At 42.8% G+C, this 25,454-nt stretch overlaps 1 protein-coding gene across 10 annotated transcripts in view; it reads left to right on the top strand.

Moving 5' to 3' along the window:
- HIVEP2 (HIVEP zinc finger 2) overlaps positions 1-25,454 on the top strand; it is a 144,629-nt gene that overhangs the window by 59,123 nt on the left and 60,052 nt on the right. For 5 of the 10 annotated variants that reach the window (XM_072855992.1, XM_072855991.1, XM_072855995.1 and 2 more), the window contains one exon: positions 6,717-6,778. The exons of the other annotated variants lie outside the window; for them this stretch is intronic. The gene's annotated coding sequence lies outside the window, so the exon portion shown is untranslated. The remainder of the gene's footprint in view (positions 1-6,716; positions 6,779-25,454) is intronic. 10 annotated transcript variants of the gene reach the window in all.

Here is a 25,454-nt window from a genome sequence, read left to right as displayed (position 1 = left end):
CTCCTCCAGTGAAGCCTGTTGGTGTTTCAGTGTGTAACTAGTTCCCAGTGGGCTCAGGACTGTAATTACCATACTTGGGAGGCGAAAACAGAGACTGAATCTGACACAGGAATATCGGGGGCTTCACTTTGAAATTTTTTTAAAGATGAAATACAATTCGTTTCTCTCCTACCTGTTAAATCTATGACTGCACGCTCTGTACAGCTGCCGTAGTGTCGGATATTTGTTGAGGATCATAACAATGAATTGGTATTTAATAGTTCTGTATCGTTTTGACAAAGTACTCTCAGTGTTTAAATACTCTTGAGAATAAAGAGGTGCCCTGGGATGGGAAGAACAGCAAAGGTAATACAAAGCTCACCTTGCCCATGGCCCTCCCTTCTGACAACACTATTTTGTTTGAAGAGCGACTGTATGGAGCAGGCAGTGCTGCTCAGTCATTAACAAAATCATTAACGCAAGGAGAGATATGTTGCTGCTGTGAACCAGCTATACGTTGTAAAAGTATTCTGAAATATGAGGCAAAGTAGTGATTTCACTACTTCAGGGTGCAGGGCATCTTTTGATTGTGTTAGTTCAAAATCATCTTATTATAGTCATAAATACTTGATCTCTCAAGGCGATCTTTGTGTTTCCATAAAGTCCCATTGAAATCATTGAACCAGTTCCTAGATACTAGAAAACTCCAATTTTGGTCAGCTTGTGTGAGGAAGGGCTTGGATAGTTTCATTGGTTTGTTTTGGGTTTTGTTTCTTCAGGTGTCGTGGAGGAAATATGGGTTAGCCACCACCTCATTTAGACATTATTTTGCTGCAGGGAAAAATACAGAGTTACTCATAAACATTGTTGATGTTTGTAGTGAGTGGAGTAATACAGAGCGAAGAGGAAGAAAAGCAATGCAGTGAAATAGTACAAGGAAAATACAGCATAAAGAAAAGTTGGAACAGTGAAAAAAGGTATTGATATTTCATTTTTGTAGTATTTCATTTTTTAATCAAATTGATAAGATAAATGAAGAGCCTTCCATCTTTTTGATGTTATTGTGTACAATAATGTGAATGAATGGAGTCAGATAACACTTCAGCTCTTCCTGCACGCTCTGTGCCTGATGGCCTTGGTCCTGAAACCTTTGCTCATCAGCTCAGTCCTTCCTGCAAGCAACCAGCAACTTTCATAAGAGTGTTGGAGATCCAGGACCAGGCTGTCAGTAAGTTAATAGATTTGTAAATGTTACCCTGGCATTGAGTTAGTTTGAAAGGAATCCACCCATTTTTTTGCACATGGGGAAGAAGGGAGAAGGAAGATATTGCAGGTGAAGCCTGTGTACTGTGGCAGAGGGGAAGGTACCTCCTTTATGTCAGTAGCCCGGCACCAACTCCTGTAAACTGTGGCAAAGTCTTTTCTTTGTCTCTTGTTTTGTTTCCTGTATATACACACTGCAGTAATTCCTGTAGGGATTTTTGCTCTTGGCAGCATTTCTCTTTAGTGCCACAAAGTGAGCATTTTTCCTGCAGGACCTCAAACAGCTCAACAAGTGGTGTGCTGCCAGTGACTCGGCGCAGAGTCCCTGTCCATCTGCTCACAGCCACGAGCACTCCCTACCAGCCTCCTATTTTCAGATGCAAAGCCGTACGTGAATCCTGAGATAGGAGCGGGTAAGGGACAGGGTTATCCTGGGTAAAGAGGTCCCATACCCCAAGAGACAGCGAGGGAAGAAGCTCCCTTCCAACCCAGGTTAAAATCTTCCCAAGGCAGATCCTGGTCCTTCTCAGGGAGTTCAGATTGGCTTGGAAACTTGATGTAAGGGAGGCGAGAAAGAATTGCCCCACACTGACGTCCCCAGGAGCCTTGATAATGTCAGGACACCTGACAGTACAGTGGTACTTCAAAAATATCACTGTTGTGAAGGATTTACATGATAGTGCAATAGCTAATAACATGAGTGCAGTACAAGGCACTAATTCAAGATTGCTGAGGAGTTTGCCAAGTGTCTGTAGTTTCGTGTCATGACTTTGTCCCTTTGCAGACAGGCCTTTAGCATTGAGGAGTTTTCCAGAAACTCATCCAGCCTTTCTTTTTCTCAAGCACAATTGCCAGTTGCTACTCTGCTAGTTAGAAATAATAGCAACTAAGTTAAAAAATGAAAATTCCTCATCAGGTAGTCATTTTGTTTTCACAAACTTATTCCAACGTGCTCAAGGATGGACTCTCTGCAGCTTTCCTTCTTGTGCACTTATCTATACTTTTAGGCAGTGAAGTGAATGTACGTTTGGGGATTGCTCTGCATGCTGCTTGTGACCGTCTTTGTTCAGGGACAGAGGAGAAATAAAGCCAGTCTGTGAGGTCCTGACATCTGCTGTCCCTTGCTTGGGGGGTAGGATATCAATCTGCAGTGTGAAACTCCTCCCCCCCTCCAGGGAATTCAATTTCTATATACAAAGGCCAGCCAGAAATCCTAATCTGGAAGTCTGTAATTTGGGAATGAGAAAGAAATGGGGTTATGACAACCAGGAGACACAAAACTCTTTAAACCCTCTCTCACTAATGTGCAGGGAGAAGTAATAGTAACCAAATTTTCTTAGTGTAACCAAATCACGGAGCATCACATTAAGTAAAGAGAACAGGAACCCTTGAGGTTGCTTTGCTAGTAGATCCCCATGCTCCGTAAAGCTGAGGGCCATGTGCTGATGAAATACAGCCTGTCTTTAAATGCAAATGGTGGTGATTTTTCACCCTCTTGACTCTTGACCAGGAGCTCAGGTCTCATTCCACCAGAAACTTGCCACTGGTTACAGAGGGAGCAAGGCTGCAAATCAGAAGATCAGTTGCTCTTTTTAGTTTAGCATTTTCTACCTTGATTGCTATTAAATTAGATATCACAGTGGTAAAAGCATCAAAGCCAAGATCACCTAGAAGGGAATAGCAATCTCGAAGAGGTATAAAGGAGTAAAATGAGCAAAAGGAGTATTAGGTTAACTACCAGGAAAAAAATCATTATGGTGAAGGTCTGTTCACCTGATAGAAACCAGAAGAGCTGATGAGTTTGAGTAACTCAAAAGTGACCTGGACAAAACACTGTAAAATATACTACGTAGATTTTTCTTATTTGGGTTTGAGATGATCTAATAGACTTTGGCCATTTCCTTTTTGATCTAATTTCTGGGATTCTATGATCACTTTTAAAAAAGGTCATTTTCTTGCCTGTCTTACTGCAAAGCTTCTTCCTGAGAGTTTTTGGCACTTTTTACCTCCCACAAAGGGAGGCATTTGCAGAAATCCAACATGGTGGTATTTTGAAGACTCCAAACAGATTTTTCATGGCTATATCTTGCCGTTGCTCCGTTGTAAAATTCCCAGAATACTTGATGGGAGTTTTGCATTAAAATTGTATGGTATTTATATTTAGCTACTCTTTAGAGGCCCAAGTCATATCCATGCTCTATTCCCAGAGTAGCCTTCTTCCAGTTCTTTAAAGCTACAATTTGGCTTTACAGGAAATAATAATCATGCCTACCATACTATAACTAAAATATTCAGACACATGAATCTTTTTCTTGACTTCCTATAAAAATGTCATTTTAGCTTTATTTTGTTTGTTCTGGTTTGACTATAATAAAAACAAGAGTTTATTAAAGCATTAGCTCTAGGTTGCACTTCTTTCTTGAGACTGCAAGGTCTTACAAAAAATATTATTGAAACTGCAGGGCAAAACCATGTATTAACAGAAAAATGAATAATGAGTCTGTTTTCATATGGATTTTTTAAAAAGTACAGCTTGTAGTTGAACTAAATGTACTATTTCTTCCACTGCAGCCAGGAAGCCCTCATAGACTTTTGACAGCGCCGCCAAAAAAATAATGCTTCAGCTGTTTAAAAGATATCAAAAGCTTGTTTGACAATTGTAATCTCTTCCAGGAATTTCCTTTCCCATTTTCCCTCCCTATAAAAACTGATAACAAGATGCTTATATAGTAGAAACGGAAAGTCAGAGGTATGTTACAAAGCGTGCATTCCTTCCAGCCTCACGAGATGAGGCACGACATCTGCATGGCAGGCTAGGAAAGGCGGGCACTCCATTGTGTAAGTAGCATTTGCTTCCAGGATTAACCGCTTGCCAAGATAGCGCAGATTTAAATGTTTCCTAAGCCATTTTTGAGTTTTTACATAACGTGGCAGCCAACAGAAGAGCTGTTGGAGATGGCTGGGTAGGAACTCAAAGCAGTGACCAAGGAAAGACCAAACCAAAGGAAGCAGAGAAATACGCTGCATGTGCCAGCATCAGTTGACACAGCAGAACTGAAGGCAAGGGAAAGCAGCGCCAGCCTGGCTTCTCTCGAATTTCTGTCCTCAGTTTTACATGCAAGAAGATGTGACAAACTGAAATGAGACACAGCTTGAACTTTTGTTCTGAAGTGTATTGAAAAGGCACTTAAACATGGACTCAAAGGTCAGAATTGTTTCCTTTTCTGTAACAAATTCCCAGGGCAGCTGTTAATACTACTCTGTCTTTTAAGGCTAATCTTTAATAGTATTCACTCATACATAATATGAAATATATAGTATTACTGTGGCTGCGGTGAGGAGCCGTTTGGTCTTCTCTAATGATAGAAAGGAGATTCTGTGTTAGGAAGAGTGAGATAATGAAAGAGTTTGCCAATAAAAAAGTCACTGTGTTTGCAGAGGGTGCCTTTGTGTTCAACAAATGCCAATTAGAGAAATGTCACTTTATGTGTACGACGGGTTATTACTGCACAAACACTTGTACAATTACGCGCTGGGTCAGAAGGGCAAGTTACCTTCACCTCACAGCCATTATTTTAAAGCAAACACAACTATCAGGCACACAAATATCAGGCGTTGTGGAAGGGGAACAGTAAAGTAATGACTGTTTGAAAATGCAGGCTAAAGAGAAAAAGAGTCACTGTAACAAGTCTTGGCATTGTGGGAGGAAATTTTTACCATGTCTGCACTGGATTACAAACATCATCTTTATATAATGGAGAAGTGAATGCTTCCTTCCACCACTTAAATAAAGTTAATATACTGTTAGTTGTCCTGATGCTTGGAAATGGGAAGAGAATATACATTTCTTTCAGTTACCTTCTTTGATACTGAAATGTTTGTAGTCCATGTGCCTTTGTAAACGAGTTTGTGTACTTCCTTCCGTTGTGCTACCAATGGTCTGGTATCACCACCGTCTTCCTGCTCTCAGCTCCTGTGTGGCTCTGACTGACTTCAGTAAATGGAATAAAGGGCAGTTCTGCAAGTGACCTGGTGCAAGACATGGCCTTGGGTGTTTATTACTCGCACCTGTTTGTAGGTGTTCTACTTGGTATTTCATTTTGCATGTTTTGCCTGAAGCTTCACTAGATTCAAGTCTAAAGAGGCAGAAGGCTCTGTGGATGCTGTGGCCACCTCGGGTGCGTACAGGACAGCTGCACTGTATGTGGATTTGTGAGTTTTGCTCTAAGGCTATCAGGTTTGTCTTCCTTTCTAATGTGGTTGCCATCTGTGCTCGTGCTGGCTTCTCTCCGGGTCATAAGAAAGAATACACTTCAGCAGGGATTGTGTTATCATCGGTGGCCTGAACCTTTGTGCTCGCTTGACCTCATACCTCTAGGAAGCTCAGCTGGCAAACGTAGCACAGACCTTTGTGGCAACACCCTCTGGGGTGCATGGGCTGCCGGTTAGGTTGTCCTGCTTCTATATATGCCGAGGTATTTTCATTGACATGCTCTTTTCACAGGTTGAAAAGCACTGCGGCTTTAAAGTACCAGCTTCCCCTAAAGAGGAAGCACTGCACTCGCCTGAGGATCTGCTCGAACCCAGAATCTGCTGGGGCAGGATGGGGTGGCAGAAGTTAAATGGAGAGCATTAGTTTGAAGAATTTTACGAGGTCACCATCCTTTTAAATTGGTTTACACAGATGGCTGTCTGGTTTGTTGCTTTGTCCTTGCTTAATAGTAACTGTTTATGGAAAAACGAATTGCTTTGCAGAAGGAGGTCCAAAAGCTCATGCTGTTGTTTCCCTCACTGGAGATCTTCATGTTATTATGGGCATACAAAGATTTGGCCTGAAACAGAGATTAATTATGAAGCGCACAGTGAATAATTAACTGTTTGACTTGTTCCTAAGCTCTGTAGTCACCGGGTTAGAAATGATTTCCCAAACTGCAGGAGATAAGAGAAGGTTATTCCTAGTTTCACAATGTCCGTATTGTCAGGGCTTTGTGCTGTGTGTACTCTGACATCAGCTGATACCTACGCAAGTCGGGTCCAGCTTCTCATCCAAACCACTTCCTGGGGTTTTGTCGGGTAATGGCAGTGATTCAGAAGACGCCGCAGTGCCTCAGAAAGCCATTTCTTGCATGTCGCACCCAGACTGTGTGACTGGGAAGAAGTGAGGTTCTTAGGAAAGAGTTTTGATCTTAAAAATACCCACTTTTTTTGTTTGTTCTGCATTCAGATTTAGATGTGCATTGCTTGGCTTGTGTCCTACTGACCTGTTCGTAGACTCGTGGTATGTATTGTGGAAGATGTAGGAATATGATGTACACATATGCATGAGGCAGGAGCCTGAGACCAGCCTCCAGGCAGAGACGCTGATTTTGCATCTGCAATTGTTCCTACCTGGCAAAAAACCCCCAAGAAATAGACAGGATTAAAATTTTTTAAAGGAGATCAGATCTAAATAATGGTACTCTGCACTTTTGCAGGACTGTCTACTTAAGAAGCTGAGAGTGAGTTAGAAACATTGATGAAGCCTCTATTCTGTGAGGTGGGTATGTGTTTTTATTACTATTTTGAAAAAGCATAGAAAATTCAAACCATTTGCCTGTCTCCAGACACAGAGCTATTTAAGAGCCGTGAATGGAGTCCAGAAGTTTTCTGCCACGGCACATGTTCTGATCAATACTTGCAAATAAGTTCTTTTGCCCTCCTCTGGAAGGAAGTGATGAGGTTTTGCATTCTGTTAGCATTTGAAGTGACTTTTAATTTTCAATTTCTGACTAATGGAATAAGTGACTCTCACAGATACTTTTGCTCCACTGTCCTCCCGCTCTTGTTGTGTGGTGGCCTTAGATCACAGTTTGGGGAGATAACAATCTGTGATAGGGGAGTCAATGGAAATCAAACGTGTCCTCTGGATCCAGGCCAAACGTAATCTGGGGTTCAGAAATGTTCGGTGTGTTTCGTTACTTTTTTATTTTAGCATTTCGTCACGGTCAGATGCACCAGTAGTCTTTTAATAAATCCCCTTCCGCGTTGAGACTTGCAGCTCCGGTTTGCAGACCCATGAGGGCTGGATAATTTGAATAACTCTGAGAAGTGAAACTGAACATTTGTAGGTGCAGCAAATACAGGCAGCAAAAACCAGTGAATCCTTGTAATTTTGACAGCCTTTGTCATTACAAGATACTGCATGCAAAACGGTCAGCTCCGCTTGCCCTCTGCGTGAGCAGCTCAGACGTGGACCCTCAGCGCTTCCATGCGCTGGGCTGGTCACCCACCCCTGCTCGAGCGGCCCCGCTCCCGGGGGACTTGTTTTGGGCAGCGGCCTGGAGAAAGTCCCTCTTGAGTTCCTGGTTATTTGCACCGGTTTCCCTTTTGGCTTTGGGAGATAAACCCAGCGAGTGGGCTTCTGCCTCCTGCTTCACGCCATCAGGATCCTGGACTTGCTGTGGCAAGGAATAAGTCAGGATTGGAATGTGTCTCTTTAAGGATTTGGGTTTTTCTTTAAACCAGTGTTTGCCTTTAAATGTCTTTTTTGAATAAATTACTCTGACAGTACCAGAATATATATATTGATAAACCATGAATTTATGCCTGCCAGCATTTATCTCTTTTGTGTCTATTCACAAATACGTACCAAAAATTGACTCTAGCTCCATACGGCTCCCCATCATCTCTTCCCTTCCCCAGCTGCCAGCTTCTCCTTACCTGGATGAGTAGAAGGGAGCGGAGTGCTGGGCCATGAGCTGAAGGTGGGTGTAGCAGAAAAGTTACATTCAAAATGTTTTTCTCTGGGACATCACTGTGGGTCCTCAAGCGCCTCTCAGTTCAGATGGAAAACCCATTAAAAATATGATGCAGTTTAATGCCGATCTTAGCCTCACACTCTGAAAAAGGAACGAAAATACTCAGAGGGCAAGTTACCTATGCGCAGATTTGCTTTCTGGGTGTTAGAGGCTCTGCAAAAGCTTTTACTGCTTTAGAAGCTTTTCAGTACACATTATGGCTATTAATTAAAATAACTTAATTTTTAATCTGAAATTTACACTCGGTTGAATTAGAGATGACAGGCCTGCTTCTAATCTGTTCAATAGGGCTATAAGAAAGTTGAGATACCTCCACGCCGAGACCTTCCATTTTCTGAATATAAGCACCATTTATTTTGCTCAGTTCTGAAGCATTTAAGTTCAAAAGCTATGGTGAGATTTGTAATACATCATTTGATTGAAATTATGCAAATCCATTGCTGTAGCGTAAAATGCTGTGAGATCTTTGGAAGGGAAACTGCCCATTTCTTCTGCCTTAATGCGCCCGGAGGCGGAAGGTGCAGGTTTCCCACGTCACAGCAACGCGCGCGGTGGGACGGCACAGCTTGCTGCCTCGCTGCCTGCACTCTGCTGCCGGAAAACCCACGCCAGTCGCTTCAATGCTTTGATGTGAATGGACTCCTCAAAGTCTCCAAAATGGGAAAGTTACGAGCCAGTATTAGGTGTCGTTGCCATTAATCAATGATTCCGTTACTACAGGGTTACCTCGGCTTCTGGGGCCGTGTGGGTGGGCAGCTGAGTGGTTGTCTTCTGTTGCTGATGCTCTAGTCACAGAATCACAGAATCACAGAATCGTATAGGTTGGAAAAGACCTTTAAGATCATCGAGCCCAACCGTAAACCTAACACTACCAAGACCACCACTACACCATGTCCCTAAAGTCAGCTGGTGAGGGAGCTGAAATGGTCACAGCTGATTTGGAGGTTTCTTTGGAGATTCCTTTCTGCCACTGCCTTTAGAAACCAAACATGAGGCCATAGCTTTCTGTCCTGTTAGAGCATTAGGTTATATTGTCAAATTCAGAGCAGTTAGATCAAGTTTTAAAGATATCTAGGGGGGATAAACAGAGAGAGAAGCAGCTAAGGAGGAACAGAAGACACAACTGGTTGAAAGAACATTTAAACGGCAGAAAGTTCTGAAACACTTTACCTCTGCTCTAAACTGGGACAAACCCTTGGCAACTTTTATACAGTAAGATATCTTATTTCAGAACATTTTAAATGTTGCTTCAGTTTTGTTTTGCATAAAGATATTTTGATGGCGTGAAGGTATTCCAACTCATCTCGTATGTCTTGTTAAATTATAATTCACTGGGTAGCGCAGCAATACTGTTAAACTGTTAGTATTGAAGCACCTTCTTATGTCACAAGGCCTATTACTTTTATTAAACTTCATTTAATCCAGGGACAAAATTTCTATTTTTTATGGAACTTTTCACTTCTATCAAATCAGTATGTTTTTCCTTCAGGAAACCCTTTCAGTATAAAAAGTTTGGATGAGTTACAGGGTTTTACAAATTTTTATTATGAAACTTACTATGCAGTTTCAATTTTTAAAATGAGTGAAATGTGCATTCTTTTATTGTCTATAAACCCCATAAATCCCTAGAATTACATATTTATGACTGCGTAGGATTTCAGCACAGATAGGGCTGACTTTTCATTTCTGTGAGAATGTTTACAATTGAACAGTCCCAGGAATAAAAGCGCAGCTTTTTTACACGTATGTTTTGTGAATATAGAACTTGCACACACTCTGAGCCGTGAACCAAAAGCTTCAGATGTAGCCAGCAGAGAGGAAGGAATTTGTCTGCTCTACAGCGAAAGGAAGTATTTGCCGTGTTATTGTAGCATATGGCCCTTTGCCATCTTTGATAAAGTATTTAAGGGTTGTGCACCCAAAGTCTGCTGCCCTCTTGACCCATCATCCATCACCGGCTGTAGATGAGGTAGATGAGACGCAGCTCCATAGGAGAGCCATTGTTTCAGCCCCGCGCAGCTCCTCCGAGAGCGGAAGCTGCAGACAAAGCGGCTCCCTGTGATTCACCGCGCCGCTCAGCCTCCCGGCGTTTTCTCTTTTACCTATACCTTTTCTGGCCCCGCTGCGTGCCGGCCGAGGGGGACAGACACACGAGGAAGCTGTGGGATTGATCCGCTTTCCACTCAGCTTCACTGGGTGTGAATGAGAGGAGCGTCTGGGATTTTTTTTTCTGTATTAAAAAGGAAAACCAGAGACAATTATCACAGCACTGTGCCTTGGCGATATATTTAAATTTATTCCCCTTTTGACTGTCCAACACTGTTGATAGATGATGCTTAAAACACTGAATTGCCCATCATTTTTATAGCGCACTGTGAATTGCCCAGTCTTTTTTCTTCCCTCTCTGAAAGCAGTTCTGGTTACAGAGATGCCAGCATCCCCAGCAAGTATGCCAAGAATGTACAGTTATACTTTATACTGCTAAATTAACAGACAGGAATAGTCACACCAAACCAGATTCAGCTCCCAGATGGGAAAGCGTCTCCTCTAGCCCAAATTTTAATGACTTTTTTACATGAGAAAGTTTCACCAATATAGCATACAGTGTGATTTAAAACAAATGCTGTCGTCTCTCTATGTTGGTGACAGGTAACTTGTAGAAAATAGTGATGATTTCTTTGTTTTCAGTGAGTGACCAGGGGTTGGAAATGCCTGGACATTTAGGTAGGTTAACTCTTCTCTTAGTATCTTAAACTATTTACATTTAAAAAGGTTATTTTTAGTTTATCGATTGTACTTTTCTGAGCACTGGTTTGAAGTAAAACCAGGATCTGATTCTTATTCGATTTGTTATATATGCAATTCTCTTAACTTTGTGAATTTAGTTATAATTTACATTCCTGTAAGTGACAGGGGAATGAGTCCTAGATGGCATAACAACAATATCAGAAGAGCTAACTTCGCTTGTTGCAGTATGTGGTGCTGATGGCGTGAAATATTCTCAGACAGACATTTCTGTCTCCTGACTAGGAAGGATCTGTTCATGAGATGATGAAATCCGTGGTCTTTGACGATTTGCCTGTGCCAGCTGGAATACCGTGGGAGATTTTGGCCCCCTGCAAATTTTAACAATGTCTGTGTTATGATGAAATGAGGCAGAAGTTTTACGATTTGTTTAAAAGAAGGGAAAGGGTCTTCCACTTTTTACGAACACTTTACTTAAGAGATGCTGAAGTCTACAGCCTGACTTCTCCTTGGAACCACTTTAGGTTCCTGCCATGAAGCGGAGTGAGATACCCAAGTGCTAGAAGAAAAAGTTCGAAGGGACGTACATCGGCGTTTGGGTAGAAATACACAATTCTCTGTGGTTGTACCAGACACTGTAAATACCGTATCTCCCAGTCATTGCAGGTGCTCAGACACTGGAGAGATACTGTAGATGGGATTACTTTGTGCTGTTCTCCAGTTCACGGTATTTCTAGTTTTCAGTGCACTGTACTACTCTATTCCTGTTTATAAATCTTTTAAGTGTGCACATTAAAAAAGTAATTAAATTGTCATTATAATTTATAGTACGCCTGAAGTCAATCACCTAATTAAACGGAAAGAGCAGAGAGGTAGTAGGTTCATAAGCATTTATTAAGTACTACAGTATTAATTATGCAGGACTTTTGAACCAGGCAAAAGAGGAAAGAATGGAAACACCAATCTAAAAAGACTTTCCATTGCTGCCCTTCTCAATTTAATAATATGAGACACCCCCCCACCCCCGGTTGGCAGGACAACACTAATGCTTTCTTTTTGTTAATTTTTAATGAAATTATGATGGAGGGTTTTTTATGACAATCACTTGCAGCATTTTCCTGTAATATTTTTGAAAGAATAATATGTCCCCGTGCAGGGGCCTATAAATACCTGAGTAGAATTGGAAGATACATTTAGAGTTATGCTTTGGGGTGGATTGTGCAGGAACAGACTCCTGGTCATCACTCCTCAGCGTCTCAGGCGGGGAGCGGAGCCTGTGCCGGTCCCAGAAAAAGGGCTCGAGGGGCAGTGGAGGTGGGGGCTGAGCCCAAAAGAGGAGGCTCTGGGCGGCACGGATGTGTAGGGACACCGTGGTCACAAGAAGGTTTGCTCTTCCTTTGCAACCTTTCTCCCAGCTCTAGCTGTAAACCCGTGTCGCTTGGCTGAAAGCGGAGGGCACGAGCTGCTGGCTCGCCCCGCAGGGACCAGGGTCGGGAGGAGGCTCTGCAAGGTGGCGGGCTGTGGGCTGGAGCCTGAGAAATGGAAGTGCATTATAGTAGTGAGCTTGTGAAACGGGGCTATCTTACCGTGCCTAGTTTGTCTTTTACTGCATCAGATGAACTGCCTCAACACAAGAAGGTGACGAGGATGGAGCAGAAGCCTTACATTTAGAACAACTTCTTTTTTCCTAGTTTGTTAAAAAATTAAAAACACTGATAACACACTGAAATAGACTTACCTGCGTTCCCTGTTGTTTGTGGGGTTTTCATTTCAGCCTCCGTGGCCTTTACACGTGAACGTTAGACATCAAAACTTCTCTTTGAGATAGCAGGGGGGTCTGATCCTGCAGCCGGGGGCTCGAGCCCTGGCTGTGCTGAAGTAGCCCACGGGCTTTAGGGCAGAGAGCGAGTGAGCAGGCAAACAGGCAGCTGCCGGGAGCATTACAGAGGTCTGTGGTCTCGGACTGATCCCTCAGCCTGCAGTGAGCAGGGCCGTACTGGTGCTTGGGGATACCAATGCGGCCAGTAGGCAAACAACTGTAATAAACCAGGATGAAGACCAGTAGGGGTTTTGAACAGAATTCAGTGTATACTTTGCAACTCAATTGGTAAGGGTTGATGGTAAGGGCTAAACTGAAATCCTGGGAAAAGAACACCTTTGCTTTTTTTCTACAAGAACTACTAGCAACAAAAGCCTCTCTCCCAGTTCACCAGACATGAGGCCTTTAAAGGACCTTTAGATCAGAGGTCTTAAAAAAAAAAGATGGCCAAAACCCCTTCTGTATAAATGGACAGGAAGGTGTTAGAGACTTACCCACTTGTACTGTCATTATCAAATAGGTGTAACGTATTTGGAACCTAACTGCACAGGTATCAGTTTATCTTGCAGTATATTAAATAGGAATTCATTGGCAATACATAATCACAACATAAGGGCAACATCTAAAAGTTGGACCTGACTTACCTGAAAACTGGAGAACCAGTTCAATAGCTCTTTTTCTGGAAGAAATTGAGATTGTGTGATTGGAATATAAATCCCTGCTGAAGGCCATTTCTTTTCACAGTCTTTAATAGGCTGTGCTGAATTGACAGCACAAACAACAAAAAAGAAAAGCTAGACTGAACAATCAAGAAAATTTACTGTGTATAGGCTTTTCCTTTACACAGAAAACATTGAATCTATTTGGCCATGAGCACTGCAGTATTCCGTACCATCTTCTTTCATTCAAGGATGCAGAGGGTTGTATGCTAAGGCCTGATCCAGCAGTTTAGATTGCAGCACCCTGTCTCCTTGTCCCACTTACCCGCTGAGATGTGGGCTTGCATGCCTTGCTGGAGGGAGACCTGTGGTTACCACTCTTAATCTGTTTATTACTGTAATTACTGTTTCAAAAAGATATAATTGGGATTCCCTTTACAACAAAGACAATGTTTTACCTTATATGGAGCAAATAAAATTATTGACAGCTCTTCATCCCAGAACTCGTAATAACCCTATAATGAGCACAGTCATTATGCTTCAGGTTAGCACTGCAGCAGCATTATATAAGGAATGTAACGTGACAGTTGTCTGGGGAAAAAAATTATATATTTTTACATATATATACACACACACACACCACACACAAAAGGTAGTGGCCTAACCAAGGTCTCAGATGACATAATACAAGTTGGGTTATATAATTCATTTTATGGTCAATAAGCTGGTCTTCTGAGCTGCATATTGGAAAACGTAACGCTTGTCTGTTTGTATCAGACTTTACAGCTATCTCTTTAATATAGAAATTGCTCGTGCCATGCTATTGTTAAGCATGTTTTCAGCTTCTCACGCTGGCAATAGGCAGAGGCAGTCCCGGCAGCGGTGTCCTCTCTTTGTTGAAACAGTGAAAAACTAGAAAACCCAAACCTTCCTCATATTGATTCTGAAAACAAGCTGGATGAGTATTATATTGCAGCTATTTGAAGCAACAGTGGAGCGAGCCATTTGGATACCCTCTGCCAATTTTTTTGTCAAAACAAAGAAAAGTCTCCTCTTCATGTGTGAGAGCCCCTTCTTTACCACTTTCTTTAGGCATATATTTTCATTGGGAAAATGGACCTGTTTTATGTTACAGGCAAATAATTGATTTAAAGCCCCAGATTCTACTTCAGTGCGTGTGCATTATGGTACAATGATACACCAAATGAATATTGTATTTTAAATCCATGAGTGTGGAAATATTTGCGAATCCTCAGGTATTCGAGCTGGCGCAGGTGTTCTGTCGCGGATGGAGAACTTGACCACCCGAGTCTGTTCTTTATGGGTTGCTCAGATATCACTCGGAGCGAGGCAGCCTGATGGAGGTCTGTGTGAGGCTCTGGCAGAGTTAGGACGGGTGGGTGTTTGGTAACACGTGCCTTGCATGCACAGCGTGTGACTCCAGGCGGCTCAGCCAAAGACCCTCTCTGTAAGCGTGAGCAGGCCACCAGCTTCTCCTGCGCTCCTGGACCTCCTCTGTGTTGGGAGCACAGAGGTGTCACAGTCATTAATATGTATCAGGTGAAGGGTGTTACTTAAAAATCAAAGTATATGGTGCCCTTGCCATGACTGCAGCCCAACCAGGCATATCAGAAGCAGCTTTTAAGTTCCTGCTACTGGAACTTCGTGTGGCCTCGACAGCCTTCAGATGCCCTGTGTAAATGCTCAGGTAGTCTTGGTGCTGACATGGCTTCACTCCTAGCAATGCCTAATGGAGGTGACATATGTTTATATCAGGAGATAACACTCCTTGTTCAAGTTTGGGTGGAAGTTCCTGGAATTAAGGAGCACATCCTGAAGAACAGCAGTATTACGTTCCGGCTATCTCATTAATGTGCGTATTGATCTTGTATGTGTGATTTTCTCAAGGTGTTTCTTGGGAGAACAATATTAAATTAAATGAACGAACAAATGCCACTACAAAGCAGGGAGATGTGCGATGACATACTTTTAACTTCAAGCCTCCTAAAATAAATTTCTAACTAGACTCGGTGCAAACATTTCCAATCCTCTTCAGCCCACAAAAGCAAGAGCCAAAAAGTAACCTCAATTCACAGGACTCTTCAGGAAGATGGAAAAACCCAAAGTCAAGATGAAAGAGTATTTGAGACAAGAAATCTGGGTACATTGAGTCTGGAGAAAGTGTAAGTCAGAGCTTTAACTGCACATATATATGCAAAAGGGCTGAAAAGAACAGGGCAAGGTATTTTCACATGTTATTGAAGAGAAAAGGGGGAAAAACACTGTGGTTAAGCTGCAGCAGGGAATACTTTGCTAGACTGTTCGATATTGGAAAGGGGTTACTACTACGCAACATATAGGTCAGTGGAGCAAAGTGCCATGGGAGGGTGTGGAGTCAGTCATGGCTAGAATAGATAAGTGTCTATTATAGATGATCTAGGATGACCCATTTAGAGGTGGCTTCAACCCAAATGCTTCTGTGATTTTTGATCTCTTCAGGTACAACTCTTGTCAGATTGACTTGTTCTTCCAGTTACTATGTGAATTATTACAGCCCTATTGACAAAAAAGACCTCTACGCTAAGAGCAGCATGTAAGCTAGAAATATTACCAATATTATTTTGCATGCTATAGCAGATGTAAAATGCCAAATAATTATGACATAAACTCAACAGTGTGTTTGTGTTTATGAATAATCTCTGGAAATCTGTGTTAAAATTAAAATATCTTGTAAATATTTAGACTATTCTTGAAACATTTTGTTTTCTTCCTTAGAATAAAACTTTTTTTTTACAGAAATTTCTCCATATTTTAAAGATGGGAAATGTATAAAATTTTAGAAACTAATATTGTACAGGAAGTGAGATACACTGTGTTCTCATGACCACACGAACTACATCTCTCCTCCTACAAATGTTCATCATAGTGCTAGTTCCCAGGGAAGGGTTTAGAGGACGTACAGATCAGTAAGCCAAGGCATGTGTGTGTATATACATATGTGCATACCTTTATGTAATAGTGCGATAGCCTTACTCAACGGTTACTGTAGTCAGTGGAATTTTTACTTGATCCCAGGGCACAGAAGACATGTTTTTTCTATTCCAGGTTATGATTTGTTTCATGAAAATATATGTTCAAAAGCAGGCTCTATTGTTAAGTAATTAAAATCGGTGCATGGGGAAAGATTCACTTTTATCAACAGAAGAAGCATAATGTATAGCTAACCACCCATAGCAGGGAAAATCATTTCTCTTTGGGCTCAATCCAAGTTCCACTGAGTTTTACGATACTTGGATCAAGCTTCCTAATCATGTTGCTGTGATGATCTGCAAACCCACTGGGGACTTTACTGCTCATTGCCAGGACTAGTTGTAATGAAACGATACGAAAAACGCTGGAACGTAGGTGCCGAAACCTAGATCTGCAGTTCAAGTTAAGGATTTCTTTGACTTGTCAGAATGAAAGAAAAGGAGTAGCCCCAGCAAAGGTAATTCTGACTGCATTCACTTATCCCCTTTAAATCCCATTTGAAACTACTGTAGGGCTGGTGTATTAGTAAGCAATCCTTAGAGAAGCGGTGAGAAGTGCTTTATTGTATCCTAAGGGCACACTAGGTAGATGAGGTATAGTGAGCCTGCCTGGAGCCTTTTCCTGGGGTCTCCTAATTCTGCTTGTCTCTTGTGAAGTAGTCCTGATAGAAAAATACTTGTTTTCTTTGAGTGCTTGCTCTTTTATCATTTAAGTGGTCACAAAGGTTCTGGAACAGCACGATAATGGTTTGGGATATAACTGGCTGCATTTTAATATATCTGTTGTAACTTCCTGAATCCAAATTGGTGGTATTCATCTCTGGAAACACTCAAGTGGGAATCTGAATAACTCCTTGGAGATGTAGAATTCAGTAGGGGTCTTTTTTGTCCTTTTTTCTCTAACTTATCACCTTTCTTAGTCTTTAATTGTGGCTGAGTTTCTGAATGATTACTATTGTTTGCTGTGCCTTTTATTCCTCACGAGAAGCCTTTAAGTTGATTTCTTATGTTTCTTAGCACTGGCATTATGTTTTCCTGGCAGAAACATTTTTGCTGTCTAGCATGTTGACTGTGTTATCTGAAAGCATTTTTAGGTCCCATGCACTTTCTTGGCTCCTTTCCTAGGGCAGTTTTTCCTCAGTTGGACTTTATACAGTCAGTGTGGCCTCTCACCATTTTCCTGTTTTTTATTAATTTTTGCTCAGAAGCTCTAACATAGAATCAAACCTTGAGGTTTTAAGGGGACAAGTCTCAGTGAAATTGCCACCTTGCAGTCCTTAGTCTTTTGCCTTAATGCCTTTGCCTTAATGCAGCTGCATTAAAGCTCTGCTGAACACAGCAGAGAGAGCAAAGGTGGTTTAAAACCAGTTTTTCCATTTGTCTGGTTCCTGGGGCAACCAACCAGGCCTTGAAGATACTCCACATTAATAGGAAACACCCTCAGAAACCAGGGTTAGCTAATCCCTGCCAGTGTCTTTAAGGCAGCCGTAAGGCCTCTTTCTGTCACTTAGTGGTAGGGTATCCATGTGTGCTGGCACCTTACTTTTGGACACAGGCATGAATAAATTCAGTGGAGGCTCTGCTCACCTGCATTGCCATTTGTGTTTCAAAGGTCAACAATTTTCTTCTTTAAAATATACTGCTTTTTAGTGACCTTTCTGGGGATAGTAAATAAAGGTAGTTCAGAGAGGGATTGGTTTAGTACACTGTTTCAGAGTCTTTATTTTATCCTGACTCTTTTGGCCATGACAAAAGGATATCAGGGTGGTACTTTGCCCACAACAACATTCATGAGTCCTGAAAATTCAGGATAAAACCTGTGTGTCTGCCCTAAAGTAATGAGTCTTCTGTCAAGTACCTCATCATGGATAATTGTTACTTAGGGCTTTTGAGTTCAGTAGGGTTGCTGGTAAGCTTATTTCTTTAGCTAGTACTGTAGTGTTACAGAAGTTGAAACTTTCCATCTTGCCTTTTCTATAACTCTTCATCTATGCTGCAGATCTCAGACGGTGGACAGGTGTTGCCTTTGCAAGGGGCCACAAAGGTTAAAGATGACACTCTGCCCATGGATCATCATTGCTTACTAGCTGGAAATCACTACTCCACCACTCTACTTGTTGGAAGAGCTGTGGAAGTGCTCTGTTTCTTACTCCAGGCAAAGCCATCTGGGCTGCCTTTGCTGGAAGGTCAATGGAGGGCTCACACTGACTGAGGTAGGAAACGTGAGCCTCCAGCCAGCCTGGAACAAGTGGGGACAGGAGCACCTTCAGCTTCCACAGCTAGAGGAAGAAGAGGGCTTCTGTCACAGGTCTTAGCCAGCAGCACTTTTCCTTTAAATGAGGCATGCTGGGATAGATCAGATAGCTACAAGCTTTTGTATTGTGTGTTTTCCTACATGATGCTCTGGAGAACTGGTTGAAATTCATATGCAAAAGCGTACCAGAACCTGTCTGGTAACTGTACTTGCAGGAGCTTTCCGCTGTCTTCCAAAACCTAGCCTTTTATCTGAGATTATTCTCCAGGCTGTTATTACATTTTTCAGAGCTGCAGTGTTCTCGGTGATGATTGCGTCAGGACCATCAGTTGTTATTTCCAGGTCCTCAATTTTCTTTTCAGCCTCCTGCCATTTTAATTCCAAACCTTCGAGCTTCCTGTCCATGGAAACCAGAGTAGCCTGGATTAGGTCCAACCTTCCAGAAATACATACTGCATGCCTTGTAAAGAAATTAGATAATACTGGGTGGCCAAGGACTACAGCTCTAGACATTGCCAAACCAAAGGCAGGTAAGCAGGTAAGCCCTTTTAACAGGCTGAAAGCCGTGTATGAATATGCTGCCAGATCCCTCGCTGATCTTAATTTCCTCAAGGGCATGTTAAAGTCACTGCCCATTCTCTTATGAAAATCATAGACGGCAGTGTTAAAATCTTAAATCATTTGGGTGATTGTGACCAGTAGGTCATACCATATAGCACACCTGGACAATATCTTTTCACACAGCACCTGAAAGCAGATCCACAAATTCCTTTAAAATACATCTTAAATCAGCTGCTGTTTTTCATCATCTTAATGAATTAGGTTGTTTTCTTAAAGCTGCACACCTAATCCCAGGCACTTGGTTTGGCATAATTTTTCCCCTGTCGCTGTACATCGTGGTCCTCCCTTCTCCATCCAGGGAGAAGGCTGTGCCTGCAGAAGGCAGCGGCACCAACCCGTGTCCGCTTCCTCCTTCCCGTGGCTTTGGGGAAGGGTGCTCAGCCCAGGCTGAGCCTCGCCGACGTGGGCAGGGCCAGGAGGGTGAGCCTTCTCCTCCAGAACAGCAGTGGAGCAGCAGCTGGGGTCAGTCGCAGGCGTGCTGGAGACCTCTTTTGCTTGTGGAAATACCGTAACTATTCCCATCAGGGCGTGCGTGGTGAGATATTTTATCTCTGCATTTCTGCAAAAGGGAATGAGAACGTAAGATTCGCGTTAGTGGCAGAGGCCAGTACCGAAGTCTTCACAAAGGACTTCTCACTCCAGTCAAAGGAAGAACATGCCTGTTTTACAGATTTTTGCTGTCATAGCTGACTTGGCCAAAGGGGTAAAGAGGCTTGATCCCTGACTTGATCCCTGACTGACACAAAAGCTCTCACTGTGGATACACTTAGGACAAACCTTTAGTTTTACTGAAACACTTTTTGCTTGCTGGATGAGGAAAGAGGGACCTCAGGAAAAGGCTGTGCCAGCAGATAACGTGATTTTGAAGGTACGAATGAAGGCTGTGCTTGGAACACGCTGTCAGTACAGTTTGCTAGGACAGCTGCACCAGCAGAGCTATCCTGTTCTGGATACAGCCTTGTCTTCTGTTCCAGTTTGTCATGCATGATTTATCTTTCTGTCACCTCTTCAGGTCCCTAGGCACCTCTCAGCGTAAAAAGAAATTAAAACACAATACAGATGAGTCTGCTCTGTATTGGAGTCTTGACCTTTAATATATCAGGTTTTCATATTGCAACTTTCCCAGCAAATAGGCTGTCCTACAAGAACTGAGGTTGCTTTAGTGATCTGCAGAGGTCCCACCTCAGCCATGCTTCAGTTTTATTTGCTTCTACCTACAAACTCTCAAGCTGCCTGCAATGCCTTTGAGAGGAGATAAGGTTTTCAGATTGCCTGGCAGATCATAACCATGAACTCCAGTGGTCCAATGAGGAAAAAAAATTATCATCAAAAATCAGAGAAAACAGCCTTGCAACCCAAGTGTCAGAAGAATTGCTTAATGTTTTGTCCTGTTATACCAGTTTAATTTTTATCAGACTTTGGGGTTTGTTTTTTTCCCCTTGGTGCTCTCATTACATTTTCCTTCCTTTATTAAAGAAAGTGTTTGCATCTTGCTCTGTGCTTTTGTGACAGCATTCCTCCTGAGCAGACTGGTATGTCACGCTGATGGCAGGTTCGCAGTCAGACTCCTTAGATCAATAAACCATCTTAGTTAGTTGTTGAGTATATCAGATTTGAATTTTAAAAATCCACAGTCACACTTATAATACCACAGAGGCCAAAACCTGATGTAAATTTTAAGAGGCATGTGAAGAACTGCTCTATATTTCAGTCGTGAAGCTTTGCCAGCATTACCTTTTGACCAGATCACTGTTTGATTGCGTTTCAGTCTCATGTTTTTCTCTGCAACTGTTGAAGGTGGGTTTTTTTTTTTCTTTCCCCCAAGTGACAGACAACTGTGTCTTTAAAGAAACAAAACAACTGTGTCAACAGATGGGAGAGAAAATGCTGTGTCTGAAATAGTGCTAGGAATAAACTGTGTTAAAAATAGATAGTCTTGCCACAACTGTTTCTTTGGCCAATGTGGAAATCCTTCCTTCCCATACTACCATGTTATCAAAACTATACTAAAACCCTGCTAGAAAACCTGCCAAATTAGTCTATAAAATGTTGCTAGAACAATAACTACCCTTTTCCTGCCTAATTGCCACAGCCATGCAAGGAAAGGAGAAAGGCTAAGGAAGCTGCGCTGCCACGAGAGAGCCCTGAACCATTCCTGTGCCTGACCCCTGGCCAGCAGCAGCTAAAACTCAGCTCTTGCGCTTGTGGCTATAGATTTTAATGATGTGACCCCCCCCCCTCCACCCCCAACAGTGCTAGGACAACTAGGACACCAGAGGGTGCCAGAATTTTGCCCTTTCTTAGAAGTGTTGTTTCACTCCTAGGTACGGAGAGAAATAATTTTCCTGTCCCACAAACTACCCGGGGAGAACCCACGGCAGCTTGGCTAACAAGTTGGGTTTTTTAAAAGAAAACTCTCCAAAAAAGGAAAGCAAGCCGAACTACGCTTAAACGTGCTTGTTACTAGCAGAATTACAGCTGCAGTTTAGACGTTGCATTTCTGCTTTCCATCTGTTGTCTCACTTATTTTTGCTGTCTGTCTCCTTGCTTTCAATTGTCTCTTCTGTGTCTCAGTTTATCCAATTTTCAGGGCTGGCCGGCCATTTCAGCATTATCGCTGTCCTAATGGCTGTAAGGAGAGCAGAGCAGCTCTTCGCTAAATGGTTTTTTTTCCACAATGCCTCTGCGCTTTGTTTGGTTAGTTTTTGTTTGTGCTTGGTGCTCCATGTTGTGTCATCTGGGAAGAGAGGAGATGTTTGCATAACCTGTATTTTGCTGGAATTGTTTAATTTCTGCAAACATTTATACTCTACAGCTCGCAGTGCCTTTGGGGCAGGGACAGATTGTAATCTCAAGCAGAGAACAAATCAGAGGGTTGACCCCACGCCGGCCTCGGGCAGCCTGGAGGAGCGGGAGAACAGGTAGAGCCTGGCCCGCAGTGCTCCCCTGCCCGCGGCTCCCCCAGCCTTCGGCCGAGGGGACCCGCCGGGGGGGAAGCAGCCTTGGGCAGCTGAGCGTAATTCAGGGCAGCCCCGCGGTGTTTGTAATTGATTCCTGATCTCTGAGATGAAACGCAAAGGTAGATAAGGCCCCTCCATCGGGGGAGAAGGGCAGCGGTAGGCGAGCGGTGCAGCCCGCTGCTGAGAGTGAATTCCCTGTCACCGGTTACAGCCCTGCTGTTTGCAACAGGCTTTTCCTTTCCCACTTGTCTGCAGTCAAAAAATGCTCCTGGGGATCCGTGCTTGCCTGGAAGTTGTCTCTGTTAGATTAACGTTGCCTGCTAAGACTAGGGGAAATTTGAAGGAAAAAAAGAGGTTTCAGAGGACTTGAGAGGCTGCCCAGTTACTTCAGTGCATCAAGGAAAGAGCCACATTCCTTATCAAAGTGGTGTGTGCATTATCCCTACTCTTTCCTCATTCCCACAGGAGGGAGATGGAAACGGAGGGGTTGAAATGCCCATCATTTTCCACTCTCCCTCCAATGGATAAGAAAGGTCCCAATTCATGCTGTGAAAAGGCTCAGAGAGGCTCATCAGCAATTCTGGATGTAATGGATTTCCTATGGTAGCTTCTTACCTCATCTTTTCTGTGTTACCTCCTTCTGCCTCTGTAGTCCCCTGCAATCTGTGGGTAGTATGTATGTATGTCTGTGTCCAGCCCAAGGATGTGTCCCATGGCTTTTTTTTAATTTGGTTTTGCTTAACCAATCTATGGATGAATTAAAAATACTAGTACTTTACATGCATAAGTGACAGTTTGATTAACGGCTGAATTCTGCCTTCTTCCAGGATGATGAGCTCTAAAGGAAATCAAGGGAAGTTTTGTGCAACATCCTCAGTCTGTGAAAAACCCATATTCAGAAAGATGCATGCCACCTATTCACTTTTGACTTGAGGACACGCTTTGCTTTGCTGAATTGGCTTTACTGATTAGAGATGGAATTAAGCATATGCTTAAATGACTTGCTTAGCTGTGACTGAGGTTGCATAATTTGTCTGCTGGAGCTTTCCTGTTGAATTCAGTGAGAGTAGACTCAGGCCACAGCGACAAAGAGGTGATGCAGTTGTAATTGGCAGGATATGCCAATTAAAATTTATTCCCTTTGTATTGTCAAATGAGGTTTTGCTTTCTCATTACTGCCAGTTTCCAATTATGGTTGTGAATTGTGGTCAAGTCAATATGGTTTCATGGGATAAGTATAGCAAAACATTTTGCTTCAGCTATAGGAATATATAGCTAAAAGGTCTCCTATAGCTGTATCCAGGCTAACTGCTTGCTGCTGCACTGCCTCTTTTTTCAGACTGTTTCACTCTTGTGTTGGGCACCAAAATCATTAGAAAACATTCACTGGCAGCATTTAATAGCATATATTTAGAATGTGAAATAAAGAAACCAGACATTTGTGATGCACCACTAATCTATTAGTAATTTGTTTAGCTCCACTCTTCCACACATGCAAGAGAATAAAATAGAAGTTATTAAATAAAAGTGATTTTTAAAAATGCTTCGTATTTATGGCCTTTGGGTTTTTTTCTTTAACATACTAGCTCGTTTTTTTTTTTCCTGAGAGTCAATGGTGATTACAGAAGGTGAAAAATTGCAAACAAAACTAACAAGAAGTTCAAGTTAGCTGTGGAGCCAAAAGTGTGATTCAGGAGCTGAAAATATCTCTGCGCTTCATGCATCAAACTCAAACACTGTGCTTTGGCAATGCCCCCTGGATTAGAAGTGGAGTTTGAGGTCATTCCTCCTCCAGCCTGCCATGTATGGATAGGGCCCACGCTCATGACAAATTACTGGCTTACTGAGCACACACCAAGAGCCGAGTGACATCAGCAAAGGGATCTTGTCTCACTGTGGAGGACCAAAGACCCCACTGCTGCCTTTCTCTTGTCTGTCTTTTGACCTGGAGGACCAGCATGGAGGTGCTGGGAATGAGGACACTTTAAAAATTCCCTTTCTAGATGTGGCAATAACAAGGGATAGTGAGGTAGAGCACTTGTTTCCTTGTAAAGAAGTCACACAGTGTCCAGCAGAAGTGCTAACAAAGTGTGTGGTCAGAGGTGTTTTGGTGGCCCATCCAGATTTTTAAGACAAACAATCCACTGCCAGTGGTGCTGCCAGTGATGGTTGTGGCTGCTGACCTGAAATGACAGTAGCGTATCCTGTGCTGTACAAGCTGTCTTTGCAACCAGGAGCATAGTGTCAGAGACTGACCTCAGCTTATCTGGTGTAAATCCAGAGAACCTTGAATGAAGTCTATGATTTGACTTAACACGTGTCTCACTGGAGTCTTCATTTTATTTTATAGAGAACATTGCCTTACATTTTGCAGGTAACAGTAGCCAAAACTCTGTAAACAGACCCCAAGTCCTTAGAATATTTTTCCCGCTGACGAATTTCTGTTGTTCCCAGGCATCACACTTCCCTCCTGGTGTCCTGCACATCCGACTAGTTGCCAACTTCTCAGGGGCAAGTTAGCTTTCCTCTGCTGCTGAGATCGTCCAGTGCTGCTGCCATCGCTATGCTGTAGGCTTGAACTTGCGATGGTCTTTCCACGGAGATGGAAATAATTTTGACAGCTCAGGTGGTTGTCATGGGCTTGTAGGACACCTGCCACATTGCAGCCTGCCTCCTTGGCAGCTACGAGTGGCTCTGCCTCAGTTTCTTCATTGTGCATGTGGCTGTATTGGTTTTTCCCAATGCACGGGTGTCGTAGCAGGGTAGTCATTCAAAGAAGGAAGGAAAGCCAAGGCACTCGGTGTAGGAGGTTCCTCGTGGTGGTTTTGCTGAAGCCTGTTTGGATCGCGTAGAGCATGAGCTTTACCTGGAATCCTATCTTGGGCTCAGCTGAGTCCTGATGTTTTCGCCTTCTCTGCCCGCTCTTGGAGGATAGCCAGATACACTCGCATCTTGCTGCCAGCTGCCTGCACAAACAGCCTTGGCAACAACTCTTGGCAACAGCAGGCTAGACAAATGGGTTGAGCAACGTGTGTATATGGACACTGTGTCAATTGTCAGCCTGACCATTGTCTAAAAGCATCAAGCCTGGTTAGTGAGGACACCGATCTCAGCTGGCAGTGTCTAAACTGTTATTTGCAGTGAGGTTATGGACCTATACTTAGGGGGATGTGCTCTTGCTAATTTAGCTCCTGGCTGAAGTGAAAAAAAGTAACCCAAAATCATAGTTCCAGCAGTAGCAGCAAAATAGGATCCTGTGCAGAGTGGGCTCTGGGGATAGAGGAGATAATGTAGGGATGATCCACAGAAGAAATCACGTGCTTGATTT

Source organism: Ciconia boyciana, chromosome 3 (genome assembly GCF_034638445.1).
Source record: "Ciconia boyciana chromosome 3, ASM3463844v1, whole genome shotgun sequence".
Classification (NCBI taxonomy): Eukaryota; Metazoa; Chordata; class Aves; order Ciconiiformes; family Ciconiidae; genus Ciconia; species Ciconia boyciana.
Note: the sequence above shows the minus strand (reverse complement) of the source record. Positions and strands in the feature narration are given on the sequence as shown.